Here is a 27,771-nt window from a genome sequence, read left to right as displayed (position 1 = left end):
GCATTATAAGACCATCTTTTCAGTGAATTGGAAAGCTATGCTTTCCGCAGTTACTTCAGCTTTTCTCTGACACTTCTCCCTGCTGAAATTCAGTAAAAACAATATTGGCAAAAATACTTGAAACACATTAGATGTTCAATTAATGCTAGGTTCTATTGCTTTTGATATTTCCATTTATAATAGAGAAATATGTGGAAATCCATTTCTATTTTCATTCTTCAGGATTAAAATGACATGCATTTGTCAAGACAAAACTTGAGGTCCATTTTGTTAGAGGTTGGCTCATCTGGTCTCTCAAATAAGTAACAGAATTTTGAATACAAATATAAATTTCTTGTCACTCCTGATAATGTTGTTCTCAAGAAAAAAATTTATTTAGAAATTTGAATTCAGCCTACCACATAACCTATAGACACTTTATTAGCGGCCGAAAAGGAAATCCATCTAGCATATTACAAGTATACTGTTTCAATGGCAGCATTCTGAAATTAACCATCAGTACCTGCCTATCATCATAGGAACAAAGCTCTTAGGCAGGAAGAAGTGGAGGCTTTAATTTAGTTGTGGAGTTCTTGTCAATTACTTCATTTTTTTCATTTATCATTTTTATTTTTACATATCCTAAGTGTTTGTGACATTTGTTCATGGTTGGGAGCGTTACTCTGGAGTCAGGCTGAGTTCAAATCCTTCTGTAAACCTTGCCGAATTACCTTACCCCAAAATCTGTGGCCAGAATTTTATCATCTGGAAGTGATAATAACACAAAATCCCTCACATGGGGTGGTTTTTAAGGTGAGATGTTGCAATACATATACAGGACTAGGGCTCTGCCTAGCACATGTAACCATTATTACTGGGCAAAGATACATGTTTACAGTGTAAGTTTTTACTCAATCACAGATTGATATAACTCATTTCAATTATATCACCATTTTTATTATTTTCATCTTAATTGACATTGCACATATTTTTGCAATTCAATAATTACAAGAGTTTAATATTTTCTGTGAAATTCCTTAAATATACAAAGTATTCAGTATAATTTACATACTAGGTATTTTCCCTAGAAACTGCCTTTGATAGTTGTCAACTTTCTTACTTGTTGTTTCTCATTTCCTACAAACCCTGTAAGAAAGAAAATACCTGATGTTATAGAAAGGGCTGAGACCATTATGGTTAACTGTGTGATGTCACAAAATAGAGTGTTGTAAATACAGATTAGAACTAAACAAAGCAGGTGACAAAGGTATTATAGGAGCCCTCGTTAACACTGCACTGTCTCTAATTCCATTCCCTACATTTTAAAATTTACAATGGATTAGCTGGATATAGTTTATACAGACCAAAAAAGATACCATAAATGAATGTAACTGAACTTTAGTTGAAATACATAATTTTAATCTGTATGAATGATCTTAGTCTGTTGGAATAATCATTTGTCTTGAAGTTGAAAGATCTGTGTTCTAATCCTAACCGTGCTATTTGTTCGCAGTGTTAGTTTGGGTAGGCGCTATTAATATCTTACGTGAGGACAGCAATGTGGCAGCTAAGAAAGTTTTTCTTTCATGCATCCATCTGGCTGCCAAGTCAAGTTCCTCAAGAGAGCATCACATTAAGGGCTGTCATGGCCCATGGTGGCTCTCAGCTTTAAACTTTTAGAACTTCAAATTTTTAATTTCTCTAAATTTATTGGTCCCTTTGGAAATGCATCTTCATAAAATTCACAAGAAAATTCTGAATGAACCAAAGTACAATTTAAAAAATACATAATGTAGGCAAAAACAAATAAACAAAAAAGCCCCAAACCTTCAAGTTCACTTGAAGTAAATATCCCAGGAAGTAAATATACTTGGAAAGACAAATTTATTCAGGAGATGCTTAGTGAACATGGAATCAGGGGAAATAAAAGTCTGATTGATGTCTTGACATAAACTAACCCTCCCATTTTTCATTTTTTTATATTCTAACTTATATTTCTCAACATGTTTGTTATGAAATTACTATTAACTTTGATTATTTTTGAACAAATAATAGATTAAAATGGAAACTTTCTTTAGAACCATTTTAAAGGAAATAGTGAATCTGTGGTCTGTCCTGTAATTTGAAATAATTCCCATATATTTACTAACAAAATAATTATAGTAATCTAACTTATTTTTACCATCACTGTTTGCACTTTGATTTTTTATCATAGCAAGTTGTCTTTTGTTTGGTTTTTTTTGAGATTATCCCACAAGATATGTTTTTTAGTTTTTGTTTTGGAACAATACAAATACACATAAAATAAAACTTCCCAGTGTCCTTACAAATCACCACTCAGAATTGAGTAAATCAATAGGGTAGTGGCCTACAGAGGTGCCATCAATTCTATTCTACATTAGAATTACTAGATTCTGAATAATATCTTTGTATCATAACAGATGGTAACTACACTTATTGTGATAAGCATTTAGTAATTTATGTAGTTGTCAAATCACGATGTACATCTGAAACCAATATAATATTGTATATCAACTATACTTATATAAAGAATAATAAAGTCAACTGGCTAAGTGATTTTGAGCAAGTTACTTAAATATCCTGTGTCTGAATACTTATGTGAAATTTAGAGATACTAAGAATACTTAACTATTGGGATATACATGATAATAGAACAATGCACATCAAATAGTAGTGTAATGTGATTTAACGATAATGAAAGAAATCTTTTTTAAATGAATCAAATCTCACAGTTGCAATCAAGATGAACTAGCTCTCTGCTTCCCAGGCCGCTTCTCCCAACTAGAACTGGGGAGCTGCCTAGTGACCTTGCAACTCGGTGAAGGATCCTGTGCAAGTCCACTGGCTCCTGTCGCCTCTCGTGTATCTGGACCACAGGGCAGAACACCCTCCCAGAACCTCCACAGGTAGATAGGAAGGCTCCAGGAAAAGGCAAGGGGCCAGGAAGGGTAGGGTAAACATAAAACCCCTCTCTGGCAATTCCTGTCCTAATCCCCAAATGCCAATGGGCAAACGCACTTGCACCCTGCCCCTGCTGGCCCTTTGCTTCCAGCGGCAGGTAGGCAACTGGGGCTGCCACTCAGATGGTCCTAAGGGCAGGTGGAGCTGACCTTCCAGATCTGTTCCGTGTCAGAGATGTGACTGCAGCTTGTGGGAACCCACCTGAACCTCGTGGAAGCCAGTGATGCTGAGTTCCTCCTTGGGAGCCAGACCTCTTCCTATCCAGCCTCAGTGAGGCTACAGTTGGTGGCACGGTGGCCTGTGCCTTCTGCTGTGTCCCTGCTTCCCCTGGTGTCCACAGGGCCCACAGCTGAGCATCCGCCTATAGCAACACAGGGGTAAGCCAGTTCCCCACTTTGTGCTGAGGTCTGCCCGTGGCAAGGAGCTAAGATTATACCACCCCTCTGAGGCAGAGGCAGTGCTGAGTCAGTACCCCACTTTGGCCAGGCACATGCCAGCAGGTGTCCACAGGTGCCAGCAGGTGTCAGTGAGTGCCAGAGATGTCCCCAGGCATCAGCACCAGCAGTCTCTATTAGGAGTCAGCAGGCATCATAGGTGTCAATAGGTATCAGCAGGTGTCCGCAGGTATGAGTGGCTGTCATCAGGTATCTGCAGGTGTTAAAAGGTGTCCTCAGGTGTCAGCAGTTGCCACCTGAGACTTCAGTTCTGCTGCCAGGGTGAGGTGGAGTATACACACCCACTCATCCTGCCTTGTTTCCCAAGAGGGGAATTGCTGGCTAAAAAACTACTAAAGAAAGAAAAATAAAATTCAGAGTTTCATAATGTATATATATATTTTTTCTTTTTACTTCTTTTTTTATTTTTTTTTTATTTTTATTTTTGCTATCATTAATCTACAATTACATGAAGAACACTATGTTTACCAGGCTCCCCCCCTCACCAACTTCCCCACACACACACCCCACTATAGTCACTGTCCATCAGTGTAGCAAGATGCTGTATAATCACCACCTGTCAAGCGAAAGGGACTGGGGATGATGGGCATAATGCATATTTTAAATGTCCAAAATACAATTAAAAAAGCATTCATTTATACAAAGCAGCAGAAAAACCACAATTCAAATGAGAATAGGTAATCAACAGACTCCAAGGCTGAGATGAATCAGATGTTGAAATTACACAAGGAGGATTTTAAAGTAGCCTTCAAAAATTATTCAACAAGTACTACAATCTTGAAATAAATGAAACAATATACAATTTTAGAAGAAAGAAATTATGAAAGTACACTGAATTGAATTATAGAACTAAAAAAATATCACTGACATAAATAAACTTTCTGGCTGGACTCAAATGTATAGTGGGAAGACAGAGTGTAGAGCCAGTGAGGTTAAAAACACATCATTAAAGTTGGAGAGAGAGAAAGAGAGAGAATAGGCCAAAGAAGAAAGGAAAATAATTGACAGCCTCAGGGCCTGTGAGGCAGTAACAGAAGAACCAGTATATGTATCATTGTATTACTGGAGTCTTGGAAAGAGAAGAGACTGGGACTGAAAATATATTTGAAGAGATAATGGCTGAAAACTTCACAAATTTGGCAAGAGGCATATCATAAGTGTTCAAGTAATTCAGTGATCTCCAAACAGGATAAATTCAAAGAAATCCACATCAAGGCACATCATCATTATACTTCTGAGTTTTAAGACATGAAAAACCTTGAGATCAGCTGAGAGAAACTATATATTACTAATAGGGGAGAAATTGAGTGAAAGTTGATTATTCAGATGAGTCTATAAACACCAGAAGAAAACAACACATTTTTCCTTTTTAACAGTTTTGTTGAAATATAAATCACATGTCATACAATTCACCCATTTCAAATGTGTAAGTCAATGTCCTTTTTTATTATTATATTTACAGAGCTGTGTAATAATCACCACAATCTGCCTTCAGAACATTCTCATTACTCCAAGAAAAACCCGTGAGCACTCCCCCTTCTCTTCTGTACCCCACCCCAGTAAGTCTAGGCAAACACCATTCTACTTTTTTCTCTATATTTGCCTATTTCATATATACGAAATCAAACACTATCTGGTCTTTTTTGATTGGATTCTTTCACTTAGCCTTATATTTTCAAGGTTCAATGACATTGTAACATGTCATCTCTGCATTTCTTTTTATTGATAGATGATATTCAATTTTAATAATATACTGTTTTTTATTTATCCATTCATCTATTGATGGACAATTAGGCTATTCCTGCTTCTCAGCTATTATATGAATATTGCTGTTCTAATATTATTACAAGTATACAAGTTTTTGTGTGGACATACAGATAATTTCAATTGTCTTGAGTATCCTCAAGATATACCTAAAAGTGGAATTTCCTGGGTCATATGATATCTGGCAGTTTGAGGAACTGTCCATAGACTCTTCTTGGTGGTACAAGTTTCCACACTCTTCTTGTTTTTGATGATCTTGACAGTTTTGAAAAGTCAGGTGTTTGTAGAATGGCCCTCTCCTGGGATTTTTCTGATACTTTTCTCACTGTTGGACTGGGATAATGTTTGTGGAAGAAATCACAAAGGTAAAGTGTCATTTTCATCACATCCTATCAAGGTTATATACAATCAGGCTGATTTATCACTGTGATGGTAGACCTTGATCACTGGTTGAGATAGTATTTCTCAGGGTTTTCCATTCTAAAGTTCATCTTTTTATTTCTTCCTTCCCACCCTTTTTGGAAGGAGATTATAGGCATAGGCTGTGCTTATGAAGTAGGGACTTGTGATCCTCCAATTTAATTATTTCTTCAATCATTTATTTATTTCAGTATGGACTCATGGATATTACACATTGGGTTATAATCTAATATAATCTAATCTATTATAATCTAATAATTCTTTACCTATTCTGTATCTTCTTCCAGCTTTAGTCACTGTGGTATAAAACAGTTCTATTGCCACCCACCCCCAAGTTCCCTCATGCCCGTTTATAATCAAACACTTCCTAAAAATAGGATCATATCCACTGATGTGTTTTCCATCCCTACAGATTTTCCTTCTCCAGAATGTCATAGAAATGGAAAAATTAAAGATATTTCTTATAAAGTGATTTTTTTTTGTAGCCTTCTGACTTTGATATTCAATCACCTTATTGTATCTAGGAGCAGTTGTTTATTTTTATTACTGAGTTGTATTTCATTGTATGGTCTATCACAATATATTATTCTTTCAAAAGTTAAAGGATATTTAAGTCTTTCCAGTTTGGAGAGTTACAGATAAAGCTGGTATAAACACTCATATGTAGGTTTTATATAAATATAACCTTCTTTTCCTTCCAGATAAATGCCTAAGAGTGGGATTGATGAATCATATAATACATGTGTGTTAAGTTTATAAGAAACTAACAAAATATTTTCCAGAGTGTTTTTAACACCTTACATTCCTGCTTGGTACTGTCAGTTTTTTTTAACTTTCTGGTAAGTATATTTTAAAATCTCATTGTAGTTCTAAACTACATTTCTCTAATGACCAACTGTGTTCAGCATCTTTTCTTTTGATTTTTTGCCATTCATATATCTTCTTTAGTGATATGTCTGTACAATCCTTTAGCCCAAAATTTACTTGCATGTTTTATTATTGAGTTTTGAGAGTTGTTATATTTTATGGGTAAAACTACTTTTTATAAATACATTTTGAAAATACTTTTCCAAGTCTGTTGTGTATTTTCCATTCTTATCAATGTATTATGAAGAACAGTTCTTCATTTTGATAAAGTCCAATTTATTGTTACTATTATTTTTTAAGGATTGTGCTTTGGGTTTTGTACCTAAGAAGTCTTTGCCAAAACGAAGGTACAGTATGTTCTTATATGTTTTCTTGATACTGGTCCAAGTCTCCCAAATTATCTACATTTCACTTGTCAGATGTCCAGCTTTCCCCATCAAGTCTTATATTTTACATGAGAACTTTCACACAAATAAGCCACAGTCAGGACCCAACACTGTGACTGATTTTCTCCCTTCACTTTCATCCACATGGCAGCAAAGATTATAAACTATTTAAGGCAGTTGTAAATTAAATTTAGACTTTGTAATTTTTAATTACTAAGTTCTGTAGTGCAGGTAAAAATGGCCAGCCCATCCTGCATTCTTGGCATGTCATATGCTATCCTAATGTTGTGGTACAGCAGTCCAACAGCCCAAAAAGAGCTTTGTCTTTGACTTGCACTTCATTCCAGGTATCTGTTCCCCTGCTGGTATCAAGAACTACCAAATATCCTATAATTTAATGGTAACTCTCACTGGCCTAATAGTAAACCCTGATTTATAACACCAGTTACTGTACTGGTCAGCGTATTGGCTGCAGAACATCAAATTCTTTCTTTTTAGCTTAAGCAGGAGGAGATATAGTAATATTGTTACATATCAAACCTAAATGGAATGATAAAATAATATGCATTTGTAGAAGTTGAAGAAATATTGCATGTAGGTTTAAGAATTACCTGTACATTAAAAGAGAGTTTATATATTTAAATGATGTAGTAGCACTGTGTCTCTATAAGAAGGAACATATCTTTGACAATGGTAGGATATTAATTTTATTATAGCATCTATGTTCTAAATGCTTTTGCCACTAGCTTTTGTCACAAAGTTATATATAGGACTCTTTTATCTGATAGTTTTTTTTAATAACCAAGCATTTTGGAAACCATACATAGGATACTTTTTGATAGCATGGCTACCAAACTGAAACTACTTTGGTGCACCAATACAGCTCACACAACTGGAGTTTCTAAAGCTTGATATTTATTTCAAAGTCATTTTCTTTTTGCATGAAATCACTGAAACCAATGCTCTTTGATATTATCAAGCAAACTGCCAACTTCAACTTTGGTTAAATTTTCAGGTTATTCCCTTATCTACTAAATTAATATAGTTATGACCTGGAATCACATATCTTTTCAGGTCTTTCTGTTTTCAGATACAAATTAAATAATATGAATAAGAATACGAGCAAAAAGTGTGGGCAATGTTTTCTTGTCTATGGTTGTGAAAGAATATATTATTTTCTTTCCAAATTTTAAGATATCAAAAATGCTTTGAAAATTGAAATCTAACTATGACCCCTCTGTGATAAGAGACATATTAACTCAAAGTGTTCTCTGTCGTTTTATGACTCAACTACTGTGAAGAGCAGTGACCACATTTTAAAGAATTTGAAAGTGAAATACAAAAGGGGAAGACAAGGTTCTGGTGATGGCATTTACTCCACAAATGTCATCATGAAACAGTGGCGAAGAGTATGTGAGTTTGATTTGTGAGACATATTGCCTTGTCAAAGAAGAACTGACAAGCCTCCTAGTGTTTCTAACTGAATAATTCAAGGAAATTTGATAAGCAGTTGAAAAAGTGCTGATCATACAAGCTGTACATTCAGCTGTGAGCTGTCACCTGAACTAGTTGAGATATTAATGCTGGTACTTGTGGTATTGTTTGGTGTTGGTAGAAAGGTCTCATGTCTTTGATACACGAAAAATGCCTCCCCCATGCATGATGTGAATCAGAAAGGATATCATTTAGTTGTAAGAAAACTGTTGATGACCCTAGCTTGCTAACAATTGAGCCTAGAATAAAACTGCTCCTCTACCGGGGTTGTCTTTGAGAATTTTGATCAAACATGTGGCTCTTCCATGTATTAGAATTTGATTTATATAGGAAAATTCTGAAATTTAGATCAAGTAAAGTATGGCATTTCAGTTTCACTTTCCTATGTAAGCATGTGTCTGACCTGATATTCAGCAGCTGAATAACCACAATATTTAGATAACAAAATTTTTCTCATCCAGGTTTCAAACTAAGTGCCCATTTCCATTGTTTGTACTAAAAGAGGTAAGATTAAGAAAATTGTGCCCAAATGTAATATTATGTACATGTACTATTAAGATATAATAGTAAAAGACCCATAGACCAATGGAACAGACCAGAGAACCCTTATATAAACCCAAGCATATATAGCCAATTAATATATGATAAAGCAGCCATGGATATACAATGGGGAAATGACAGCCTCTTCAACAGCTGGTATTAGCAAAACTGGACAGCTACATACAAGAGAATGAAACTGGATTATTGTTTAACCCCATACACAAAGTAAACTTGAAATGGATTAAAGACTTGAATGTAAGTCATGAAACCATAAAAGTCTTAGAAGACAACATAGGCAAACATCTCCTGAATATAAGCATGAGCAAATTCTTCCTGAACCCATCTCCTCGAGAAAGGGAAACAAAAGCAAAACTGAACTCATGGGACTACATCAAACTAAAAAGTTTCTGTATGGCAAAGGACACCATCAACAGAACAAAAAGGTATCCTACAATATGGGAGAATATATTTGTAAATGACAGATATCACATATTAGATATTCAGGCTATCTGAAAAGGGGTTAACATCCAAAATATATAAAGAACTCACATGCCTCAACACCCAAAAAGCAAATAACCCAATTAACAGATGGGCAGAGGATATGAAGAGACAGCTCTCCAAAGAAGAAATTCAGATGGCCAACAGACACATGAAAAGATGCTCCACATCAGTAATCATCAGGGAAATGCAAATTAAAACCACAATGAGGTATCACCTCATACCAGTAAGGATGGCCAGCATTGAAAAGACTAAAAACAACAAATGCTGGCAAGGATGAGGAGAAAGGGGAACCCTCCTACACTGCTGGTGGGAATGTAAGCTAGTTCAACCATTATGGAAAGCAGTATGGAGGTTCCTCAAGAAACTGAAAATAGAAATACCATTTGACCCAGAAATCCCACTCCTTGGAATATACCCAAAGAATACAACTTCTCAGATTCAAAAAGACATATGCACTCCTATGTTTACTGCAGCACTTTTTACAATAGCCAAGATATGGAACCAACCTAAGTGTCCATCAGTAGGTGAATGGATAAAGGGATAAAGAAGATGTGGTACATATACACAATGGAATACTATTCAGCCATAAGAAAGAAACAAATCCTACCATTTGCAACAACATGGATGTAGCTGGAGAACATTATGCTCAGTGAAATAAGCCAGGCACAGAAAGACAAATGCCAAATGATTTCCCTCATTTGTGGAGTATAACAATGAAGCAAAACTGAAGGAACAAAATGGCAGCAGACTCAGAGACTCCAAGAATGAACTAGTGGTTACCAAAGGGGAGGGTGTGGGAGGGTGGGTGGATAGAGAGGGAGAAGGGGATTGAGGGGTTTATGTTTAGTACACATGGGGTGGGGGATCACAGGGAGGACAGTGTAGCACAGAGAAGGCATATAGTGGATCTGTGGCATCTTACTACACTGATGGACAATGACTTAATTAGGGTGTGGGTGGGGACTTGATAATATGGGTAAATGTAGTAACCACATTGTTTTTTCATGTGAAACCTTCAAAAGAGTATATATCAATCATATCTTAATTAAAAAAATTTTTAAAGAAATAATAGTATTGCTGGGTAATGTAGTATATTTCTTATAAAATGCGCTGAATTAATATTAAGCACCCAAAAGAAAATAATACAATTTACAGATAGAAACTAGCCTAGTATAGAACAAAAGCCATAGAAATTAAACCCAGAATATCCTGGATGTGATTTCTCATCTGCTACTTTTTTTAATGTAATATTTATCAATCATAATAAGCTTTTTCAAATAGTAATAACAATAACTACAGGTTTATAAGAAACAAACATAGCCATCAATATGAAAATGCTTTTCAAGTTTTGATCTGGATATAAATGTGCTTAACATTATTAAATACCTGATTATTTTCCAAGAATGGGCATATTTTATTCCTGATGTATCAGATTTTATTGCCAAGTAAGATGTGTTAATATGAGACACTCATTTATGTGTAATAAGTTACATTGTTTCACATATTACATATTCAGAATAAAGTACAGCAACATGTACTGATTATCAAATTTTTAAGTATTTAAGCACAGTCAGCTTATGACTCATGATCTATATTGTACATTATCAACTTTTTGATGCCTAATCTGAAGACTCTTTATGACCTGGCACTGGGAAAAGTTCATTATATTAACATCAACTCTGATTTTTCAAGTAGAAGTGAATGTTAAAATAAAAGTCTGCTTGACAGAATGCTTCAAATTTTTACTGAGTCATGAAACATTTTTTAATTAGTTTTGAATTGTATAATTACACAAATTCAGAAAATATTAAAATGAATTTATCAAACCACCTATTTTTTTCTCACTGTGAAAAAGTGTGCTTCCTTGCTATTATTTTAGGTCACCATCGAATCAGAAATACTGATGACATATCACAAATACAGTAGTCACATTAGCTGCAAGGTGATGACATTATGACCAAGAAAGATCAAAGGCCTTGAAGAAACAGCCAAGGAAAGTTTTGTTAATTAGTAGTGAATGGTATTCTACATAGTTAGAAAAACTAACAAATAATTTGACTTGAATGAAACAACTGGAGAAATGTTTTAAATAAATAAACTTGTTAAATTTTTACATATGTAAGAGTCTTAAAACCAAAGCCACATCGTTGCTATAACTTTAAGACAGAAATAAAACAAAAAATTATTGTGTTGGTTAAGGCTTCATTTTTTCAGAAGAGCTTCTTTTATCTATTTGAGTCTTCATAAAATGCATATTCATCAAATGGACTTCAGGTTGCTTGACTATTTACTTCTATGAGAAATGGGAAATAATCAGACTATCTTATGTGTATGAATGGGCAATTTAAGCCTGTAATCTGCTATCTTCTCTGCAATATTTCAGTTTGGAGATGGGTAGCTTGTCCTCTTGTCTGTCTGGATTATGGAGTATAAGCAATACAGACCTGGGCTTCTGGAGCCTTCTTCCCTGCCTAGGGAAGCCACCACATGGAGAGCAGCACAGAGGAGAAGCGGAGAGAGGGATAGAGATGACGCCTGCCCACACGGGGCCCGCTTGGAGGCACTGGCTGCTGCAGCGCAGTCTCTTCCTTGAGCTTTCATGTCTGACCCAGCTATCTGAGTCTTCCCCGTTGTGATCATAGTAAATTCAGAATATGAAGCCTATCCGTTCTCTGTATCTGTGTTCCTGAATAAAGCAGTGTTCAAGTATTTCTAGAGTGTTTTAAAGGAGTGCTTTGTAGGAGTTCATGCATCTCTTGTCATTTCCCACTGCTAACCTGAGAACTGGTGTTTCCCACTGGCTAGTTTAAGAATGACCATCTCTACCTACTACCATCAGCTTTTCACTCTGTTCCTAAAGCAGGAGGAACCTCAGTGGCAACCTCTGGAAGACTTCTGCTTACAGTATGTTAGAGCTTTCCCCTTGCAGGTTACCGTTTGATAACTTGGTAGAGGTACGTTAGTGGTGCTCCTCAAATCCCAGTGTCCTGTGGAGTTTTTAAAAAATTGATCCTTCTGTTTTTGTTTATCACCCCATCACTCAGTGCTGCAGTGACCTGGAGAAGGAACAGGTGGCAATGACGGGCATCCTTCCCCTCTGGACAAGGGCTCTCTTCCGGAGTCAAGCTGCGTGCTTCTCATTCCGTCCTCCCTTTGGGTAAGCTCTTCTCAAGCTGCTTTCAGCTCCTTTAAAGTAGCTTTAAAGGGGATGTTTGCCACACAAGTTTGCCACACAAGCTTGCCAGACATACTTGAATTTCCTTTAGATTCGAACTGGCTCATTTATTTTGGATGTTTTGGCTAAAAAGAAATAGAAGGAAAAGCACATTAATAAAATATATGGACATACAACAATTTTTTAAAACAGAAATTTTGCATCACATTTTTTAAAGGAAATAGAGCCCTTTCTAAGATAACCATCCTACATTCTTTCTCAGCCAATGCCTGAGCAAGCCGTCTGCTCTCCTACCAAGTATTCTATTGGAACAAGAGGGTATTTGGTATCTGTGTTGTTTTCAGCTGTGTTACAATATCATTTTTGGTAATTTGTTGAAACCTCATATCACTTGTGGGAAGATTACAGGGCAATATCAAGAAAAATAATGATAATATTTTTGTAGACAGTAATCAAATATTTGTTTGTTTAGACTAGAGTACTTCACTTGATGTTACTCACTTTGAGCTGCATATTGTTACTTTGCAAATAAGATTAGATTAATAGTAAAATAAAGAGTTCTCATTGCTGAGAGACAATTTTTTTTTTTTGTAGATAATTATTTTTTATTGAAGGGTAGTTGACACACAGTATCACATTACATTAGTTTCAAGTGTACAACACAGTGATAAAACATTTATATACATGATAATTCTAGGTACCAGCTATCACCATACCAAGTTGTTACAATATTTGACTATATTCCTTATGCTATACATTACATCCCAGTTATTTATTTATTTTACAATTGGAAATGTGTACTTTTTTTTTTTTGTGAGGGCATCTCTCATATTTATTGATCAAATGGTTGTTAACAACAGTAAAATTCTGTATAGGGGAGTCAATGCTCAATGCACAATCATCAATCCACCCCAAGCCTAATTTTCATCAGTCTCCAATCTTCTGAAGCATAACGAACAAGTTTTTACATGGAGAACAAATTCTTACATAGTGAATAAGTTACATTGTGAACAGTACAAGGGCAGTCATCACAGAAACTTTTGGTTTTGCTCATGCATTATGAACTATAAGCAGTTCAAATATGAATACTCATTTGATTTTTATACTTGATTTATATGTGGATACCACATTTCTCTCTTTATTATTATTATTTTTAATAAAATGCTGAAATGGTAGGTAGATACAAGATAAAGGTAGAAAACATAGTTTAGTGTTGTAAGAGAGCAAATGTAGATGATCAGGTGTGTGCCTGTAGACTATGTGTTAATCCAAGCTAGACAAGGGCAATAAAACATCCACGGATGCAGAAGATTTCTCTCAGAACCGGTGGGAGAGGTTCTAAGCCTCACCTCTGTTGATCCCCAATTTCTCACCTGATGGCCCCCCTGCGACTGTGCCTGTCTTAGGTTGTTCCTCCCTTGAGGAATCTTACCCGTCTCTGGCTAACCAGTCATCTTCCAGGGCCATACAGGGAAATGTTAAGTTGGTAAGTGAGAGAGAAGCCTTATTGTTTGAAAAGGTTAGCTTTTTACTTCTTTGCATATTAATGCCCTGTGGTTTCTATGCCCAGCATTTGTCTTGAAGTATCTTTACCACTTGGAAGAATTATGATACTTGGTAAATTTGATATGAGGCACGAATTCTATTTAAGGGTTGTAATTGGGAGGGAAGAAGAAAAGCTATAGAGGTATCAGGTGGAAGAAAACATGGGAAGATTGATTATTTCTTTGACATATCTTCTTGTAGAGTAACTTTAGCATGTATAGGTTTTAAACTACTAATTAAATTGCGCACACACATTAACACAATAGGAGTATAGTTACATAACCAAAGCATACCTGTAATTACCATCCATCTCCTGTGAAACCAAGAAAACCGGTTAGGCACCTTAGGCATTTGTGAAAACTTATCTATGATATGGTGGATATTGTCCAACTGAACTTGAACAGTCTGAGAGAAATCAGACAAATTAAAACAACCCATTCCTGGGGACTGTTCACATCCCATATGTTCTCTTAACAGTAAATAGTCTGTAGTTGTAAGATTTTGGAGCGCTACAATTTGCACTTCTCCTAATTCTTGGTTGAGTTCCAACCGTATAGATCCAGTCAAATTTGTTGTTTTACTGTATGCACAGGCCAGCTTAGATATCTCCTTCCTCATTCCCATGGCAAGTCCAGGAACTGGTGGGATGAGTGCATCTACAGCTGTAGCAGTGCGTGGATCTTTGTGGGAGTTTTTTGATGATCATCTTCTGGCATGAGTCTTCCAGAGAGTGCTGATGTTGGAAGTTCTTTTTCATATCGTATCTTAGTTCATTTTCGGGGTAGCCCAATTAGGCTTTGATCCTCTGTATAAACACAAACAGGCCCTTTGCCTACACTTTTATATGCCCTTTATACCCTTGTGTAGAACTCGTTGGAGGTTACCACACAGGAACTGCCTTTTTTTTTTTTTTGGTATCATTAATCAACACTTACATGACAAATATTATGTTTACTAGGCTGAGAGACAATTCTTAATGTACTGTTAGAGGCTGGTTTATTTTTCAGCAGTTCATTTGCATTCTTTAGTTATAAATACAAGATGATTCCGATGATTCTTTATTTGTTTAATAACTATTTTAGACAGTTAGAGAATTATATACTGCTGGCTTTGGCTCCAGAACACAAAAGAATCCTCATGAGGCTTGGCAGCACATTTTACCTTGAATTTCTGGTCTATCTTTCCTTGAGTCCCCATTACCTCATAATCTGGTACATGTTCTGCTCATTCCCATGGTTAATGGATATTGTTATATTGTCAAGAGATGAACATACAATTAGTGTCATTTCAATGGTTATGAATTTCCATTTGAGAGGTAGTAAAAGAAATATCCTTGCTTTCCCAAATCACTAGCTGGGTCACAGTTAAGCACTCATGTGAAATCATTTAATGGGAATCTATTCTAATACTAGATTGTAAAAACTCAGTTTTCATGACATCTTTTTGGTATTTACTCACTGTGATTTAAAAACAAGGACAGAGGTCTAAGATCACACTGTTATTATTTCTATAATCTCAGTGAAAGTCTTGGATTTATGAAATCAATCAGTGCATGAGAAAGCCCTGTGCTAAGTTGTGTCACTGTTCTAAGAACATATAGAGGTGACTACAAACACCTTATAACCCTTCAGGCAACTCAAATTAACAGAATCATAAGCAGATGAATAGGAGAACTGAGGTCAACTCCCATTGACTAAGTGTTAAGTGGGTACTGTAGGGACATTAATTAGGAGCTGTGCAGGGTGACATTACATACAGCACAGAAATGGATAGAAAGCTGCTGTGTGATGTTATAATCACTTCATAATAATTATGTCTAGAATATAATTTGCTTCATATGCCTGTGATATGGTTGTGAGGTAACATGTTGATGGAGCATTAAAGAAAAAAAGAAAAATTTACCAAATGCTCTGCCCTTTTATAGGTCTTTGTAGTCCAAAAGTTCTTGGTGATGTACTTTGACTTTTGAGGCTACAAAACCAAAATCAGTGTTTCCTTTTCTTCTGAAATGCTGAACAGGATTTTTATTTAATTAGAACCAGTCACTGCACAGGGCAAAACTAGAAATTTATGTAATATATGTGATAAATAGTTATAATTTTTAAAACAAGTCCTGCTTTTAACATTTTGTGTATCATCTAATAAGAACTAAAATAGGATAGAAAGCAGATTTCTAGTCAATGATTAAGGTAATCTTCATATAGTGGCCACTAAATAAAAATAGCCAATAGAATTGTACTATTTTAAAATTATTTTTAAATTCCTTTCAGTATGAATATGTCTTTTATGAAGTTACTTTTTTTTAAATGGTTAAGTTATATGGTAGCCACTTTTAAAAATGATACATTACATGTATTTTTTTCTTTCCACTGTGTGACTGGTGAATCTGTGTGCTATTAAAAAAGGTACACACACACACACACACACCACCACCACATCTTTCTCTTTTGGGTATAGGTAAATAATATGAAATTTCTTTTTCAGTGAGTAAATCTGGATAACCCAAAAAGTGGACAAAATACATACATGCCTAGAGAAACAGCAAAAAAGCAGCATTTAAAATTTGTTAATATAATTTTTTTTTAAGCAGTAAATTGGTCATAAGAAAAAGCAGTTTTCCTTACACTTTATTTCCTTACTGTTAAATTAAGTAGCATTATTTTTATTTTAAATAACATATAGGATTACCAAAATATATTCAGTACATAAATGTCTTGTGCCTCTGCCAGGGAGACAGTTCTATGACCTCAGAGCAGACTTTCTCTCTGGCCCCATCTCCAATGTTCTCTTTCCCTTTTTGGTGGGTAGACCCAAGGGAGGCCCACCTGATCCTGCCCCCTGGTGCCCATGCTCTGTATAATCCCCTCCTCCTGAATATGGAGGGAACCTGTGACTTGCTTCTAGATAACAGAATATGCCCATGGAATTAAGGCCTCAAATCACTTGATTTTAAATCAGTCAGGGAGATGTCCATCATGGACCTGACCTAATGAAGTAAGGGTCCTTGAAAGAGGACAGGAACCTCCCTGAAGTGCAGGGACCTCCCTGAAGTGTAAGTCTCCCTTGTTAGCTTAATGAGATAATTGCACCTGGGAGAGGAGTCCTTATGACCAGGAACTGCAGACACTTCTAGGAACTGTGGGTGGCCTCCCAGGAACTATGTAGCTCACAGCCAGGTCCTCAGTCACCCAGCCACAGTGAAATGAATTCTGTCCATAAAATGAATGAGTGGATTCTTCCCCACTCTAGTCTCTGGATGAGAATAGGGCCCAGCAACAACTTGATTGCAGCTTCATGAGACTCTGGGTGGAGAATCCAGCAGAGCTGTGCCTGGACTCCTAATTCATGGAAAGTGTGATAATAAATGTGCATTGTTTTAGCCATACAATTGCAGTAATTTGTTACAGAGCAATAGAAAACTAATATATTTTCCTCCTTGTGGCCAACTTTCAAGACACTGCTTTTTCTTTCCAATTTAATTAAAATTTGCCATAATTATTAAAGCCTCAGGAAATAACTCATCTCTCGCTAGCAATTCCTAAAGAAAGGTTTCCATGTCTGTTGAACTGGACTGAGTCCCTTCCTCTGTGAATACTCCTTGACCCATTTTGGCAAATTTAATTATTTCTTTTTGTTTGTTTCCACCATCATAACCAATGAGAATCAACAGCCTCCCTTTTCTATTTTATTGAGTTCACATTATTATTTTGCCAAATCCAAGCAGTAAATTACACATTTTTCATGGGCTATATACTGGATTTCATTTTAGCTGAATAATGAAAGGATTTAAGAATATACCAATTGTTTATTTCTCAAGCACAAAACCATTTGTGCTTGAGAGAACACAAAATATTCTCATCACATAAATAGATAACTCTGTACAATTAATGATCAACAACTTTAGATTGTCTTCCTCTTTGTGAGTTCTTTTCTAAAGTTAGGTTATGCCTTTAAATATATTTTTTCAGTATTAATTTGTTATAGTTGTTTTCCTTTAGTTTCCTAAGTAAAATAATGCCCTTTCTCCTTCAAATCATGTGCACAGAGAATGAGCAAAATCATCATGAACTTGCATGACATCAACCGAAGGTCGTTGTGAAATGGGATAAAAATCAGTGTAAAAACAAGGAAGTGAAGCAAGATTGAAAGAGATGACCTGATGGTGGGTTATCGTAAAGAACATGCTTCCTTAATTATTGTCGGACTGGGAACAAGTCTCCTGCTCCCTGGGCCCAGCAGTGACTGGCAGAATTTGCTGACACAGCTCCATGGAACTCCAACTGTCATCTGCTGGCTCCAGTCCTGTGATGTTTTCTTTTCTGTTTTTTAAACTGATCTTATTTGCAATGCAAAATCATCTCATACTGTACCTCTTTCTTGTTTGTCTGCTGATATTCTCGGGATTTTTCTTGTTTACTGAAAAGAAAAGAGAAAAAAAACAAGTCATCTCTTTTACATACAAAATTATTTTTGCATTGATGTTTCCTTTTGATTATAAATTATGCATGTTGCATTGTTAGTTATGCTGTGTAATTTCCACTTAAAATTCGATAATCTTGTATAAGGAGATAGATTTTCAGCCTCATTTACTTTGACAGAATTATGTAATGCACAGTGAGCTAGATCTTTTGTCTCAGCTATTTCATGATATAAAAGTTAATACAATATTAGCCCAATCACACTGATATCAAATTTTTCTGTTTATTACTTTTTTAAGTGCAATAAATATTAAGGAGATAAGAAGAAAGGCAAGTGAAAAATAACATGTATTGAAAGCAAAACGCGTTAGTTTTTATTAGCTGCTATCTCACTGAGTTCTGAAAATAAAACAGTAAAGTAGATATTTTTAGTCTATTTTGAAGTTTGGAAAATTGCAAATCAGATAAACAAAATAAATACATTAAATAATATGTATGGAACATCTTCCGTAGGTGATGCCTATTTCAAAATCATAGAACACTTTGGTAACAAATTACAGATTAGATTCTAATTCTAAAAATCTATGTCTTTTTCACTATGAGGAAATGGTGAAGTAAAAACAAACTAAAACATGTTTTTTGAAGTGGGTGAGATTTGTTTGAAGTTCCTGCTCTCTTATTTACCCAAGATGTGGAACCAGGGCCACATAGCTTGACCTTCTGATTTTCAGTTTCTTAATTTGATTCCTGTAGTTGGTGGTGTCTTTCTCTTGCTGCCTCACTGGGAGAGGTTTAGGGAATGTCCAAAGTGTACACAGTCCAAGTCTGAGCCCAGCACATGAAACTTACTGTTACTCTTACTAGATGGCAAATGGATGCTCTAGATCTCAGCATGCTTACAATTGTAGCCCCGTAAATGCTTGCTACATTATTTAATAAATGCTACATCACTAGCTGCAAATTTAATGATTAAAATAATGTAATTTTTTTAAATGATTAAAATAAATAGAGAAATTATCTAATTGAAGAAATGAATAATTGAACAAGCTGATTGTCCCACATTCTTTCTTACATGAGATAATTCTTCCACCAACAAATTAAAAACATTGTATATTATTCTTCAGGATTTAGTATTAGGGAACAGGGTAGGTTTTAGAGAAGGGGTTTAGGGCAGATGCACACACAATGTCTTGTGAAAGGCAGGCAGCTCTGCTTGTTGAGCAGGATGGGGCTGGACTGCTGGGCCCTGGAGAGAAAGTGGTGAGTGAGGCAAAGATGTAACATTCCTCCAGCTCTTCCAGAAGACTCCTTAGTTAGACATGAAAGTTTAATCAACAAAAAGACTTGGAGCAAAACATAAATCTGGATAGATTATGGGAACTATATAGGGTACATGCTCATTGCCTAGATTTCTTGAAATTTTGTCTAAAGTTCATTTGTAATATTAACATTTTGGAAATCAGTGAATAGAGATCCAAATGTAAGTTTGGAAGTTTGTATCAGTAACCACCAGAAAGACTTTTTCCAGAACTCAAGAGTGAGATGTGTTCAATCTACAATTGACAAGGGGAAAGATACCCTTGGTTTTGCCCTGTTACAACATTCAAATTTTGAGGTTTAATGTCTCCCACCCATATGGTACTAAAGTCCCTTACATTTATGTTTAAAGTGGACATGTCTTTTGGAAACAGCATCCCTGGTCCTGCTTATTTGAGATGCTGAGGAGTTCTAACAACAGAATAATGGACACTAAAGAAACGGCCTGCAGTGGTTTATTATAGTGGCTGGCTGCAGGTCATATGCACTCAGGGAACATAATAGTTTTCCATAATAAAAAGCACTAAGAGGCATATTAGTTTCCTAGGGTCGCTATAACAAAGTACCAAAAAAACCACGCAGTTCAGAACAGCAGAAAGGTACTGTCTGACCATTCTGGAGGCTACAAGTCTGAACTCAAAGGGCCAGCAGGGCCATGCTCCCTCTGAAACCTGTAGGGGTTAGATCTTTCCGTGCCTCTTCCTGCTTCTGGCGGCCCCAGACATGCCCTGGCTTGCAGCCACATGACTCCAGTCTTCACACAGTCATCGCTCTGTGTTCAAATTCCCCCCTTTTGTAAGGACACCAGTCCTATTGGATTAGGGCCCATCCTAATGACTTCATTTTAACTTGGTAACCTCTGCAAAGCCCCTGTTTCCCACTAAGGTCACATTCTGGGGTACTTGGGGTTAGAACTTCCATATATTTTTGGAGGAGGACTGTCAGTCTGGGGAAAGGAAATCCCATGGTAAAATACCTCTAAAAACCAAAATCAGTCAAAGGAAGAAATAAAGTTTAAAACACATTTATTGCTCACAAACTGCAGTCCCAGGCCGTCTTTCTTCTCTGCTCCAGCGGCAACACCATCGGCCCTCCCCCTCACCTCTCAGGTACAGATAAGCCCTCTGTTGCCCAGGTAATCACACACTGATATAGAGATGACTTCTCCACCCCTGAGGAAAGATGCAAATGCACTAAAGCCATACTTCTTTCCATCTCTGAACGCCTATTGATATGCAGACATACCAAAGCAAGGTGAGATGTTCTGGAAATGTTACAATTTTACCCACAATCCACCCTTCCAGAAATCTCTTCTTAAAATTTATTCTATCCCCCTCTTCCAACCAATCTAGTAACATGCAATAGCAACAGCAATAAAATTTTGATAATTGTCAAGCCAGAGGATTCAGCCTATGCAGATTAAGCAAATGTACTTTACAGCACAATCTCTCACTAAGCACAAAATACGTTTTTACACTTGTTTACTCATTCTTAACAATCATGCTAGATTGCTCACAAAACTTGTACCAAACATTAGAACAAAGTCAAGCCTCTCTTTAAACATTATTTTCTTGACAACAGCAACACAATCATAATTCTCAAGCCAGAGGATTCAGCTAGGTTCAAAGTCCCATGCAGATTAAGTCCAAAGCTCATCCATTCCAGCCATCACGTGGCAGCTGCAGCCAGGGGGCGCATCCAGGACACCAAGACCGTAGAAGCAAATAACCATGATTGTTGGGAGCCAATTTGCTGGTATTAGAGGAATACACAGAAGGCCAGCTTCCAGGCCTTTTCCCCAAGGTGCCAGAAGAGCCAGCCATCGCGAATCCATGTGTTGAAATGCCCAGGGCCACGTCCATTTTGCTCCTAATTGCTGCACCCATCCTTGCAACACATGTCCAGTAAAGTGGGTACCTCGATCGCTCTCAGTAACCAGCGACCAGCCATAGGCTGCAGAGAGGTGCTCTAGGCCCCTCTTGGTGGTTTGCTGATCTGCAGAATGTGCAGGGCACTCCTTCTGGGCTCAGCTGACTTCTTCAAAGGTGAAAGACAAGCCACACCAATGGGCCCACATGGCCTTTTGAGGTGTCTGTGCCACACCACTCGGTGGCCTTTGGGTCCAGTCTCGCACCCACCCTGCGATGGAATAGGAGGTTATTACTTTGGTCGGAGCTGTTCTGGTGATGGGCTCTGCAGCCAGCAAGGTGTGGTACACAGCAACCAGTTGCTTCTCTATCAAGGTGACCCGGACCTCTGCTCCTTTCCATGGTTGTGGCCAGGCTCCGGCTGGCAGCAAGAGTAGCAGCAGCAGTGGCAGAAGCAGTAGCCTTAGGCTCGGGCCATGGGCCAGGGTCGGAGTGGCCAGCAGCGGTGGTGGCGCCTCCAGGACTACACGAGTGTAGACACATGTTCCTTGGCGTGAGCTCCGCTTCTCCCCATCATTTCTAGGGGCGGCCTTCCCAAAAGTCGCACCCATTATGACAGATTTCGGGTTCACAGGAGTCCTGCCGACTACGCCAATTGTCAGTCTGGGGAAAAGAAATCCCATGGCAAAATACCTCTAAAAACCAAAATCAGTCAAAGGGAGAAATAAAGTTTAAAACACGTTTATTTCTCACAAACTGCAGTCCCAGGCCGTCTTCCATCTCTGCTCCAGCAGCAACCACACCGAGCCTCCCCCTCACCTCTCAGGTACAGATAAGCCCTCTGTTGTCCAGGTAATCACCCATTGATATGGAGATGAACTTTTCCACCCCTGAGGAAAGATACAAATACACTAAAGCCATACTTCTTTCCATCTCTGAATGCCTATTGATATGCAGATATAGTAAAGCCAGGCGAGATATTCTGAAAATGTTACAGTTTTACCCACAAGGACACAGTTCAACCATAGCAGGTATGGGCAGAGCCTCCCACTCCCAGTCCACCTAGCCTTTGCTCTCTGCAGAGACAGGAAAAAGTTTACTAAGTTGTGACCTTCACTCTCCATCTCAGATGAAGTGTTGCAGGACCTTTGAACCTTGTAAGAACATAGCAGTGGTCCCTTCCTCTCTCACAAGGAGCATAGACTGAGGGCCATACAGGACAGAAGAAGGGACATCAGTTGGAGTCCTGGGGTTGCAAGAGCTCAGACTCCCCAATAACAGGGCCCTGTGAGCTGCCAGGTGTGGGCGGTGAGGGAGTGTGTGTAGACGGGATGCACACTGGCAGGTCATGTTCCTGTTTACACATTTCTAGCAAATTCCATAGGACAGAGGACTCAGAAGCATTGGGGACTTTCCAAGACTCAAGTCACTGGTTGTGATTAGTTTCCTCATTTTAAATAAATGTTTACATTTGTACCTGATTTTGTATGTGTAATTTTGTATTCTTTTCCTGAAAGTGGATTCCCCACCTTACATAAACTTCAAATGCCACAAACCCAGATCTGCCTCTAGGAGGAGGCAAGCCTTAGACTAAATATTAGGAGCTGTTCCTCAGGGAAGCAATTTTTATCAAGGGTAAATCTACACTGGTTATTCTCCTGTCTAAAATGTTTCAGATGCCTTTCTCCCTACAGCATGAGGTGTAAATTCCCAGCCTTGGGAGCCTGCACAGAGGGTCTCCATATGGGTCTGCATGCTGCTGGGCACCTTGGGGCTGCTGGAGCACCCACCCTCACAGCATGCACACTTAGGCCCAGCACTCCCAGCCTCAGCCCTTTTGCCCTGGTCTGCTTTGACTAAAAAGGAGACCCAGAACATCACCCGTTGGAAAACTCTTTTGGCTGCCCCAAGACAACACCTGGAGCCTACTGGGCACTGTTTTCAGGGCCACTGACTCCCACAGTTACCCTGTCCCACTTGGGCACCCATAGATGTCATCCCAGGCCCTAGAGTGTGGGTGACACAGCAGAGACACACACTGGCTGTTTTCTAAATCATGTAAGGTAGTGGCCTGGATATTGTGATGATAACTACAGCGTTTAGCAACAGCCACTCATATGTTTTAGTAACTTCCTTTACTCTCTTCCCTTACTCCCATGAGGAAAGCATCACCTCGCTGCTCTGTTTGAGCGTGCCCTCAACTCAGATTTTAACCACCATGAATACCATGCATACCCCTGAGACTTCTGCTCTTGCTCATATGACAACCCAAAATTAAGGTCTCAGATTTTACCTTTAGGTTAGTTTTTTTTTCCTCTCTAACAAGTATCTGTACTCTTCATTTTCCACTGTTACATGGTATAAATTCCTCTATATATTAAAAACTAATCTTGGTTCTTTTCTAAAAGGAAAGGATGGCAAAAGCAAATAGTCATGTAAGTCAAATCAATATTTGTATTATTGACTATTAAATACTATCTACATCTCTTCATTAATTTAGATATTCAAGAGTTTACATATGTGATAACATCTAGATGTTATACTCCCTTCATATTTCAACTAATAGCATTTCATTAGATGATTATTAATTTACTTTTAATTTATATTTTTTGTGACTGATAGTGTTGTTTCCATATTAAGGTATTATAAAAATTTCCTTAGAAGAATGGGATTTGATTTTTTTCCCCACAAAGAAATGACCCCATTATATCCTTCTACACTATTTTGCAGGTATATTTAGACATTAAATACAGCTACATTTTCTGTGAATTCTTAAAAAGATAACATATTTTGGGACCATTCTTCAGTAAAAGAATGTGGTAATAGTGATAGATAATGTAAGAAAGGCGATCACTTTTACACTTTTTGTTATCCTCTAATGTTAGTGATGTGCTTAGTATAGTACCCAAGATGAGGGGAATTGATGTGGAACTTTCTCACACCTACTCTGTACCAGGGTCTGCTGCTTCCTGGCCTCCCAGGGCTCTTTACAACAGAATTGATAATTTGGGTCCATGGCTGATTCATGACAATATCTCACTTTTGTAACAATGTCCCCACTGACTTTACCCCACAAAGGCAAATAAAATCCTTTCTATCAGTCCCAATTCACTTTCTCCTGGATCTCTGTAATCATCACTTTTTATCAGTGCTCATTTTCATCTCAATATGCTCATATCAAGTTTTCATTTGTAAGTTATACTTTTCAAATTAAGTAATTATAATTGATTAATAAATTATTTCCATTTATTAGTCTCTGGTTTTGAGTGACTTTTTGCAATTAGAATTCTTATCATTCCAATTGAAACCATATTGGACTAACTTCACCCATTTTAGTTCCTGATACATCCCCATCTGAACCCACCTAAACCTTCCATTGCTATGATATTTGAATATGAATTGTTATTCATCTAAATGTTCCTTTTTTATTCTTTTTATTTACATAATCAACATGGCTTTCTGTGTTGATAAGCATCATTCACATCTTCACATCACAAAACTCTTAGTTACATAATGAGTATGAAACTCGCAAAGCTTTATGGCAGTGTATAGCTGATTGACACGTGACTGATAATCTATTAGATAGATGCAAGTCTGACCATGATAACTGTCATCTTCAAGGTCTGTAAAAATGGTAGAGGCCAAGTTAGACTCAATAAAAGTTATCAATATGTTTAATTCAATGATTCCCACATTTTTTGTTTTGTTCTGCATTCTTTTTCTTCCTACAGATTATGTTACTCCTATGTAACATTTTTTGAAATGTTTGAAATGAATCAATTAAATATTAATCTGTGATGACTTATGAAGATGAACAATAAGCTTTTTGAAAAATACTTGAAAGCTTAAAATGTCCATCATTCACACTCACATACCTGGAAAGGCCAGATGAAACTATTACCCTAAATGTGGTGTAGGACTCTTGGAAACAGACATAATGATGCCCATTTGGCCAACAGTCTTCCATGGGAACTTTGTCACCACTTGAGAAGGTTGACAGAAGACAGTGATATTGTCCTCCTGAGGCCCAAACAGAAGTCTCCAAAGTGAACTGAACCCCACTGGGTCCTCCTTAGAGCCCTGAATGTCCTCTGCTTCCATTTACGGACAAAGCAGAGCAAAATGCTGTAGTTTCAGGGCATCATTTAGGACCAACCCCAATCATAACAGAAGCACAAATGAACTAACCACACAGCAGTGATCTGGGAGGAAGTGATTGTTGAAATGATCCTGGGTGGGCACTTGCCTGTGCATGAGCATGCATGTGTATGCACACACACACACATGTGCATGTACACATCCCTCAGATTAGTAACAAGAAGGAATCAAAATAAGTTAATCAGATTCTTAGACCACTAAGAAAAAACAGAGGCTCCATTTTGAGAAACTGTGATGAGTGATCACAAAACCTTAGCAAAGGATTAGGGACCTATCCTATGACCTCATTTAATCTTAATTGCCTCCCTAAAGGCCCTATATCCAAATATAGTAACATTGGGGATTAGGGCTTTAACATATGAGTCTTGAAGCAAGGGTTACAATTCAGTCCACAACGGATATTTATTAAATATTGTTCATGATATTTAAAATAGTGAATTACTGCCTTTGGGTAATCCAGTAAATGGGTCTTATTCCTAGGAGGCTGACTCCAATATGGAGGTCTGCATATATGAAATTTATTGGGGAGAATTATTTGAGTGGGACCCAAAGAAGAAAAGAGCTTTGCAAAAGATCCAGGCTGCAACGCAACCAGCCCTGCTACTGGGGCTCCTGACTAACCAAATTAACACTGGGATGTTTTTATCATCCCTGGTGGAAAATTCCATGTGGGGTCTAGAGAAAGCCCAATAGGAAAATTATAATATTTACCCCTGGGGTATTTTTTTTCTTTTTAATAGTCATTATTTTTAGAGCAGTTTTAAGCTCACAGCAAAATGGAATGAAAAGTACAGAAAGGTCCCATATATACCTCACAACCCCACACACACACAGCCTGTGCCAGAGTGGTACATTTGTTAAAATCAGTGAATCTGCACTGGAACATCATTATCATCCAAAGTCCATAGTTTACGTTAGGCATACATTAGATTAATTTTTGGTGATGTACATTCCATGGATTATGGTAAATGTACAATGGCATGTATCATACATTTGAGTATCATACAGAGTAGATCAATTGCCCTAAAATCCCCTGTGCTCCACCTATTCATCCCTCCATCCACCCTAACCTCTGGCACTTTACATTTATGTTTATGACCCATTTGAGTTAATTTTGCAAAGGGTGAAAGGCTTGTGTCCAGATTCATTTTTTTTTGCATGTGGATGTCCAGTACTCCCTGGGGTATTGAAGCAAGGTCATGCTGTCCGAAAAAGAGTATTTCCCATTTAAAAAACCAAACAAAGCAGATTTTGGCATGCTACTAGACCAGACACATATGAAGTGCCTGACTGTGGGCATTAAATGACCTGCTGGCCAGAACTTTCCATCGTGAGTTGAGTTATAGAAGATCCTCTACATCATAAGACCATCTGGGCCCAGTAGCAATTCACCTGAAGTTAGAAGGGGCACCTCTGGATAAGGAATGATCATAGCCACAGCCAGAGTAAGATCCTTTAGTAAGTGACCCAGCTCCACAACCTCAGGGCTGCCCCAGGGCTTGACTTTATGGGACGGGGTCACTGAGGGCCATCAATGGACAAGGAAATAGCTGAGGTTGGTTCACAGACTGGCGTGCTTGATCGTGAACACAAGCTGAAAATAGAAAGACGACATATTTGGGACATGTTATGGAAAACTGGAGAATGGCAGTCTCACAGAGGACATTAAAGTATGCCTCAGCTTTTCATCTGCTATGTGCAGAAACATAAGCAGTGTAAGATGGGGATACATGCATACAGATGGTTTGTCATGCTAGGCAAAGACCTACAAGGAGAAAAATTGGAAGATTGGAGACAAGGAAGTCTGGGAATAATCAGTGTAGCTGAATTTCTCAGAATGGACACAGAGCATGGTGAGATACAGGGAGCATGAGACTATACCCCAGTGGAAACTTGTAAGGG

At 37.5% G+C, this 27,771-nt stretch overlaps 1 pseudogene; it reads right to left on the bottom strand.

Moving 5' to 3' along the window:
• The window catches only part of LOC118910070 (alpha/beta hydrolase domain-containing protein 17B-like), a 109,097-nt pseudogene extending 83,285 nt beyond the window's left edge, over window positions 1–25,812 (bottom strand).
• Window positions 25,813–27,771: the final 1,959 nt, after the last annotated feature.

This window comes from Manis pentadactyla, chromosome 3, assembly GCF_030020395.1.
Source record: "Manis pentadactyla isolate mManPen7 chromosome 3, mManPen7.hap1, whole genome shotgun sequence".
NCBI classification, from domain to species: Eukaryota; Metazoa; Chordata; class Mammalia; order Pholidota; family Manidae; genus Manis; species Manis pentadactyla.
This window is presented reverse-complemented; position numbering and strand designations above follow the sequence as displayed.